The sequence below is a fragment of the Taudactylus pleione genome, unplaced genomic scaffold (genome assembly GCF_031769625.1).
Source record: "Taudactylus pleione unplaced genomic scaffold, aTauple2 ptg000571l, whole genome shotgun sequence".
Lineage (NCBI taxonomy): Eukaryota > Metazoa > Chordata > Amphibia > Anura > Myobatrachidae > Taudactylus > Taudactylus pleione.
Window position 1 is genome coordinate 1,020,430 of NW_028284973.1, and position 8,773 is coordinate 1,029,202.

Consider the following 8,773-nt stretch of genomic DNA (forward strand, 5'->3'; position numbering starts at 1 on the left):
TACGCATACACAGAAAGCAAAAATCGGCCAGCTATGAGCAAACGCTGCGTAGCGTCCGGGTCTGAATTAGCTCCTCAGTTCCTGGGATTTTTCACCTAGCCATAGGCAAAAACAGGCGAAAAAGTTTCTCCAGCAGAAGGAAGGAGAGAAGAAGTGCAAAATCCATATTTCGGGGTACTAATGTGGGGACTTGGGGCCTGATTCAGACCCACTCGCGAGCGGCTGTCCGCTCGCAAGTGGGTCGATGGTCTGCACTGAGCATGCGCACGACGGAGGGAGCTCCGTCGTGCGCATGCGCCAGACACGACGAGCGAAGGACTTTCCTTCGCTCGTTGTGTCCGATCAAAGGGGGCGTGCTGTCAATGTTGATTGACAGCACGCCCCCTTTGGTGGGCGTGCCGGGGGCTTGCCTCCCTGACGGGGGCGTTCCCACGGGAACGCCTCCCGTCAGAAGCCGGCCCACTGACATCACTAGTGATGTCAGTGGGAGTGATTTTGGCTCTGATAGAGCCAAAATCACTCCGGAGCTTGCGGTTGAAAACCTCAACCGCAGGCTCCGGCTCGCAATTTCGATGGTCGCGATGGTCACGACCATCGCGGCCATCAAAATGCACGCTCGTATAGCCTGTGGGTGGTGACCCACAGCTATACGAGCGTCCAGGAGGACGCTCCATGAAAATGGAGCCCGGCCCTCATGCAGAGCGTGCGCTCTGCTCAGAGCGTACGGCTCTGAATGAGGGCCTTGGTTCAGAACCCTTTGAACACCATAATGACTAATTAGTAAAAAAAAAAAAAAAAAATTAACTCAATTCACCCCCAAAAAAGACATGTCATTTTTGGGGCAAAAATGTAAAAAGTGTTGGAAAATGGGTAAAAAGTGAGGCGCTTGGTACTTTGAGGGGCTATAAGGTTGAAACAGGTGTTTTTAGGATTGCAGGAGGCTGCAACAGGTGTATTTTTGAGATTGTTTAAATCTTCACTTTAGAGATACCAAAATATACTACAGTAGTACCCATGTACCCTAAATTTATCTGCGGTACTTATTTTTCTTAAAAAACATTGGCCCTCATTCAGAGCCGTACGCTCTGAGCAGAGCGCACGCTCTGAATGAGGGCCGGGCTCCATTTTCATGGAGCGTCCTCCTGGACGCTCGTATAGCTGTGGGTCACCACCCACAGGCTATACGAGCGTGCTTTGTGATGGCCGCGATGGTCGAGACCATCGCGACCATCGAAATTGCGAGCCGGAGCCTGCGGTTGAGGTTTTCAACCGCAAGCTCCGGAGTGATTTTGGCTCTATCAGAGCCAAAATCACTCCCACTGACATCACTAGTGATGTCAGTGGGCCGGCTTCTGACGGGAGGCGTTCCCGTGGGAACGCCCCCGTCAGGGAGGCACGCCCCCGGCACGCCCACCAAAGGGGGCGTGCTGTCAATCACCATTGACAGCACGCCCCCTTTGATCGGACACAACGAGCGAAGGACTTTCCTTCGCTCGTCGCGTCTGGCGCATGCGCACGACGGAGCTCCCTCCATCGTGCGCATGCTCAGTCCATAACATCGACCCACTTGCGAGCGGACAGCCGCTCGCGAGTGGGTCTGAATCAGGCCCATTGCTTTATATAGTTTTTTTTCACACTTATGCAAATATGCTTATAACATATGTCCTTTGACGCAATGTAATATCACTAAATACTTGTATTAGGGCTATTAATACTCTTCTATATTGATTTCCAGAGTCAGTGATGTTTTTTATGGGGTACAGACTGATTTCCCAAAAATATGCTGTCCTCTTTGCTAGTGTCATTATTAAATACATTAGCCTATCTGCGTTATCGCCTATTTTGGAATTGAATACGGAGATAAGCGGGGGCGCGCATGGCGAAAACATCGTGTCCAAACAGGCGAATGAGGCAAAATCATGAGGGTAGAATAGAAACATCCGTATATACTAAATCTACGTATCGGAATAACCATAATACACATTAAGCGTATTACATCTGACTCATTAGTAGGGGCACAACAAATGAATAACCTGATTGAGAGATTTATGGCTAGAGGATATAGCTTGCAATCATTACTACAAGCCAAGACTAAAGTCTAATGGTGCATACACACACAACGATTTTTTGAACGATAATCGTTAACGATATCGTTTATCGTTCAAAAAAATCGTTCACTTTCTGAGTGAAAACGCTGAATGATTATCGTTCATGCGCGTTCACGTTTGTAGTTTGTAGTTCAGTTAGACTGACCAACTCAACGATTTTCATTAAGCTAATATGCAAAAATCGTCTGTAGGTCAAAAAAATCGTTCATTACACTTTAAAAAATCTGACAGATAATCGTTCAGAAAATCGTTGGTAACAAAATCGTTGTGTGTGTATGCAGTTACAGTTAGATAGGAGAATCTTTTTTAGCCTGTTCCATTTGAACAAGAAAATGGAACAGGCTAAAAAACCGTTCCTACCTTGAGTAACTGAATTTAGCTCTGCGAGTAATACTATTAATCGTATTGCAAAAAAACTATGGCCTATCGTACAGACTGAGGGCCTGATTCAGCAAGGATCGCAGTTGCGAAGACGCACGCAATAGGTCGATTCATTTGCAGTGCGCAAATTAGCATATACGATGGAAAATATGAATGACAGGAAGTGCCGTTTGTGGGTGGTGACTGGGGGGGTGGTCGGGCGAACGTAGGCGTGCCAGTGCATTGGGATGGTGTTGCAGGGGCGTGCATAAATTATCCACTGCAATTCCATTCGCAGCCTGAGGCCTTATAGCGTGACCTTAAGTTAGCAATTCCTGAGTGAGGTCTAACCTGCCTTAACTGTGTGTATGGGTCCGATGTTACTCAATGTTACCGATTATTTTGCTATGTTGCCCAAGTATACGGATAAGGGGAAGTGGGCGTCATTATGGTAAGCTGTGATCACAATGCGATTGCAAACATTTGCATTTCACCGCTAATATTAGCAACTGCGGTGCATGCGTTCTAACAGAATAGCGATCCTTGCTGAATTACGCCCTGACAGCAAACTAAAGATTCGGGATACTAAGTTGATGCCATGTTACACACGTAGCTGAAACCTCAGGGATATATTGGTCAAGACGGATATTAGCAATGGAATCGGTATACAGCCGGTCCCCTGGCCGGCGTTTGGAATACCAACACGAGGAGGCCGGCAGAGGAGGAAATCCCGATCGTCTATTATATATTATTCACAGAAAGAGCCGGGCCGTATATAATTATTTATATATATATACACACTAGGGGTGAGCGGGTTCGGATTTCTGAAATCCGAACCCCCCCGAGCCCCCCCGATCCGAGTCTGATCCGAGTCAGGCTCGACTTTTCCCGCCTGACTCGGATCTGAAATCGAGGCAAAACGTAATCATCCCGCCTTCCGAGTCTCGCGGGTTTTGGATCCTATATAAGGTACCCGCGTCGGCGCCATTTTCTCACTCGGCTGTGGACAGTGAAGAGGGAGGGTGGGAGTTAGGGCTGTGTAGTGTAGTGTAGTGTAGTGCTGCTGTTGTCCACTACTTCAAAGTCCATAGGGGCTGGCTGTGTTGTGCTGTGCTGCTGTTGTTAATAGGGGCTGTGTCCACTACTTCAAAGTCCATAGGGGCTGGCTGGACTGTGTTGTGCAGTCAGTTCTCCATAGGGGCTGTGTCCACTCTAAAGTCCTGTGCAGTGTCCCAGTCCTAAAGGAGTGCTGCAGTGTTGTCCAGGGGGTGCTCTGTCCATCAGGGGTGCTCCCCCCAAGTGCTAAAAAAATAATACATTTTCTGTGTTTGTGAATTGTGTGCGCAGTAGCCGCACGTGCATCAACAAAGTAGTGCCAAGCGTGCGCCTGTGTCATAAGTAAAGGGCCGGCTGGCTTGACCGTTAAAGGGTGCTGTAACCCCCGAAAGTACACTCCAGTCCAAACCAAAAAAAAATTATTTTCTGTGTTTGTGAATTGTGTGCGCGGTAGCCGCACGTGCATCAACAAAGTAGTGCCAAGCGTGCGCCTGTGTCATAAGTAAAGGGCCGGCTGGCTTGACCGTTAAGGGTGCTGTAACCCCCGAAAGTACACTCCAGTCCAAACCAAAAAAAAAATTATTTTCTGTGTTTGTGAATTGTGTGCGCAGTAGCCGCACGTGCATCAACAAAGTAGTGCCAAGCGTGCGCCTGTGTCATAAGTAAAGGGCCGGCTGGATTGACCGTTAAGGGTGCTGTAACCCCCGAAAGTACACTCCAGTCCAAACCAAAAAAAAAATTATTTTCTGTGTTTGTGAATTGTGTGCGCAGTAGCCGCACGTGCATCAACAAAGTAGTGCCAAGCGTGCGCCTGTGTCATAAGTAAAGGGCCGGCTGGCTTGACCGTTAAGGGTGCTGTAACCCCCGAAAGTACACTCCAGTCCAAACCAAAAAAAAAATTATTTTCTGTGTTTGTGAATTGTGTGCGCAGTAGCCGCACGTGCATCAACAAAGTAGTGCCAAGCGTGCGCCTGTGTCATAAGTAAAGGGCCGGCTGGCTTGACCGTTAAAGGGTGCTGTAACCCCCAAAGTACACTCCAGTCCAAACCAAAAAAAAATTATTTTCTGTGTTTGTGAATTGTGTGCGCAGTAGCCGCACGTGCATCAACAAAGTAGTGCCAAGCGTGCGCCTGTGTCATAAGTAAAGGGCCGGCTGGCTTGACCGTTAAGGGTGCTGTAACCCCCGAAAGTACACTCCAGTCCAAACCAAAAAAAAAATTATTTTCTGTGTTTGTGAATTGTGTGCGCAGTAGCCGCACGTGCATCAACAAAGTAGTGCCAAGCGTGCGCCTGTGTCATAAGTAAAGGGCCGGCTGGCTTGACCGTTAAAGGGTGCTGTAACCCCCGAAAGTACACTCCAGTCCAAACCAAAAAAAAATTATTTTCTGTGTTTGTGAATTGTGTGCGCAGTAGCCGCACGTGCATCAACAAAGTAGTGCCAAGAGTGCGCCTGTGTCATAAGTAAAGGGCCGGCTGGCTTGACCGTTAAAGGGTGCTGTAACCCCCAAAGTACACTCCAGTGCAAACCAAAAAAAAAATTATTTTCTGTGTTTAGCCGCACGTATATATCAAATCGATATAACATAAATGGAGGACCAAACTTTCTCCGATAAAAATAAAATAGAGAAAGATCAAGAACCACTTCCTCCTAGTGCTGAAGCTGCTGCCACTAGTCATGACATAGACGATAACATGCCATCAACGTCGTCTGCCAAGGCCGATGCCCAATGTCATAGTAGAGGGCACATACAATCCCAAATGGCAAAGTTCAGGAAAATGACCTTGAAAAAGACATTTAAATCAGCTGAAGAGAAACGTAAACTTGCCAATATGCCATTTACGACACGGAGTGGCAAGGAACGGCTAAGGTCGATCCCTAGTATGTTCATGACTAGTGGTTCAGCTTCACATGACGATGGAAGCCCTCCTCCCACTAAAAAAATCAAAAGAGTTAAGCTGGCAAAAGCACAGCGAAGAACTGTGCTTTCTAAGAAGATATCACAAATCCCCAAGGAGAGTCCAAGTGTGGTGGTGGTTGCGATGCCTGACCTTCCCAGCACTGGACGGGAAGAGGTGGCTCTTTCCACCATTTGCACGCCCCCTGCAAGTGCTGAAAGGAGCACCCACAGTCCACTTGCTGATATGCAAATTGAAGATGTCACTGTTGAAGTACAACAGGATGAGGATACTGGTGTAGCTGGCGCTGAGGAGGAAGTTGGCGAGGAGGATTCTGATGGTGATGTGGTTTGTTTAAATCAGGCTCCGGGGGAGACAGTTGTTGTCCGTGGGATGAAAAAGCCCATCACGGTCATGCCTGGGCAGAAGACCAAACATTCCACCTCTTTGGTCTGGCAATATTTCTATCCAAATCCGGACAACAACTGTCTTGCCATATGTACCATATGTAAAGGTGAAATAAGTAGGGGTAGGGACGTCAACCACCTAGGAACATCCTCCCTTATACGGCACCTGCAGCGCGTTCATAAAAAGTTACTGTCAAGTTCAGAAACTTTGGCTAAGACCGTAAGCAGTCCAGGGACACCTAAATCCCGTTGTCCTGTTGTATCCAAGCGCCTGCAAACCACACCGTCAACTCCCTCCTCGTCAATTTCCTCCTTAGTCAGGATCGGAAGTAGTCCTGCAGGCCATGTCACTGGCATGACTGACTCTCCTATCCGGGATTCCTCTGGAGGATCCTGCATTGCTACGCCTACTGCTGCCGCTGCTGCTGTTGCTGCTGCTGGGAGTCGTTCATCATCCCAGAGAGGAAGTAGGAACACCACTACTTTTACTAAACAATTGACCCTCCAACAGTCCTTAGCGAGGAGGATGAAGTACGACAGCAGTCATCCTGAAGCAAAACGTATAACTGAGGCCTTGACTGCTATGTTGGTGTTAGACGTGCGTCCGGTATCCGCCATTAGTGCAGTGGGATTTAGACAATTGATGGAGGTAGTGTGTCCCCGGTTCCAAATCCCGTCTAGATTCCACTTCACTAGGCAGGCGATACCGAGACTGTACAGAAACGTCAGAAAAAGTGTCCTCAGTGTCCTGAAAAATGCCGTTGTACACAATGTCCACTTAACCACGGACATGTGGACAAGTGGAACAGGGCAGACTAAGGACTATATGACTGTGACAGCCCACTGGGTAGATGTATCACCTTACGCAGCAACAGCAGCAGCGTCACCAGTAGCAGCATCTCAGAAACGCCAGCTCGTTACAAGGCAGGCTACGCTGTGTATCACCGATTTCAGTAAGAGGCACACCGCCGACAACCTCTTAGAGAAACTGAGGGAAATCATCGCCCAGTGGCTTACCCCACTTAGACTCTCCTGGGGATTTGTGATATCTGACAACGCCACCAATATTGTGCGGGCATTACATCTGGGCAAATTCCAGCACGTCCCATGTTTTGCTCACACAATAAACTTGGTGGTGCAGAATTTTCTGAAAAGCGACAGGGGCGTGAAGGAGACGCTTTGGGTGGCCCGAAAAATTTCTGGCCACTTTCGCCATTCAGCGACTGCGTGCCGAAGACTGGAGCGCCAGCAAACACTCTTGAACCTGCCCCGCCATCACCTGAAGCAAGAGGTTGTGACGCGGTGGAACTCAACCCTCTATATGCTTCAGAGGATGGAGGAGCAGCAAAAGGCCATACAAGCCTATACATCCACCTATGACATAGGCAAAGGAGGGGGTATGCACCTGACTCAAGCGCAGTGGAGAATGATTTCCGTGTTGTGCAAGGTTCTCCAGCCCTTCGAACTTGCCACACGTGAAGTCAGTTCAGACACAGCCAGCTTGAGTCAGGTCATTCCCCTCATCAGGCTTTTGCAGAAGCAGCTGGAGAAAGTGAAGGAGGAGCTAAGACGGAGCGATTCCGCTCGGCATGTGGGACTTGTGGATGAAGCCCTTCATTCACTTTGCCAGGATTCCAGGGTGGTCAATCTGTTGAAATCAGACCACTACATTTTGGCCACCGTGCTTGATCCTAGGTTTAAAGCCTATGTGGTGTCTCTCTTTCCGGCCGACACAAGCCTGCAGAGGTGCAAAGACCTGCTGGTGAACACACTGTCAGCTGAAGTGGAACGTGACACGTCAACGGCTCCTTCTTCATTTTCTCCCGCAACTGGGGCTGCCAGGAAAAAACTTAGGTATCCTAAGCAACCCGCTGGCGGTGATGCAGGGCAGGCAGGACCAAGTTTGGACATCTGGTCCGGACTGAAGGACCTGGCAACAATTTCTGACATGTCTACTGTCACTGCATATGATACTGTCACCATTGACAGAATGGTGGAGGATTACATCGGTGACAGCATCCAAGTAGGCATGTCAGACAGTCCATACCTGTACTGGCAGGAAAAAGAGGCAATTTGGAGGCCCCAGTTTGTGCAGGGACACATTAATTGCCAGCTTGTTTTGTGGGGGCCCAAACGAACCAATCATTTCAGCCACAGTTGTGTGGCAGACCCTGGCGCTGAAATGATTGATTTGTTAAAGTGTGCATGTCCTGTTTATACAACATAAGGGTGGGTGGGAGGGCCCAAGGACAATTCCATCTTGCACTTCTTTTTTTTCTTTGCATTATGTACAGTTTGGGGCCTAGTTTTTCTAACTGCCATCCTGTCTGCCACTGCAGTGTCACTCCTAGATGGGTCACGTGTTTGTGCCGCCCACTCGTGTCGCTTAGCATAGTCATCCAGCTACCTCGGTGCAACCTTTTGGACATGAAAACACTATTGTGAGGTGTGAGGTGTTCAGAATAGACTGGAAATGAGTGGAAATTAAGGTTATTGAGGTTAATAATAGCATAGGAGCAGAGAAACCAACAAATTCTGTGATTTTAGCTGTTTTTATGCTTTTTTAAAAAAAAATACAGATCCAAAACACAAAACCCAGAACCCAAAACACGGAAGGGTGGTTTTGGCAAAACCAATCCAGATCCAAAACACGAAGAAAGATCCAGATCCAAAACCAAAACACAAAACACGAAAAGTGGCCGGTGCACACCCCTAATACACACACACACACACACACACACACACACACAGGTGCAGAGCGCAAGCTCCGGGCGCTGAAGTTGCCAGAGGGCGCTGCGCCTGCTAGCTCAAGTCGGACTCTGGAAGCAGCTGTCAAATACCTGACAACCTGCCGTGTCCTGTGTTCGTGCGTGTGACGTCATGATATATGTTTCCAAAGTAACATTGCATTAAGGGCACCGCACTTCCGCCCTCACTCCACATCAC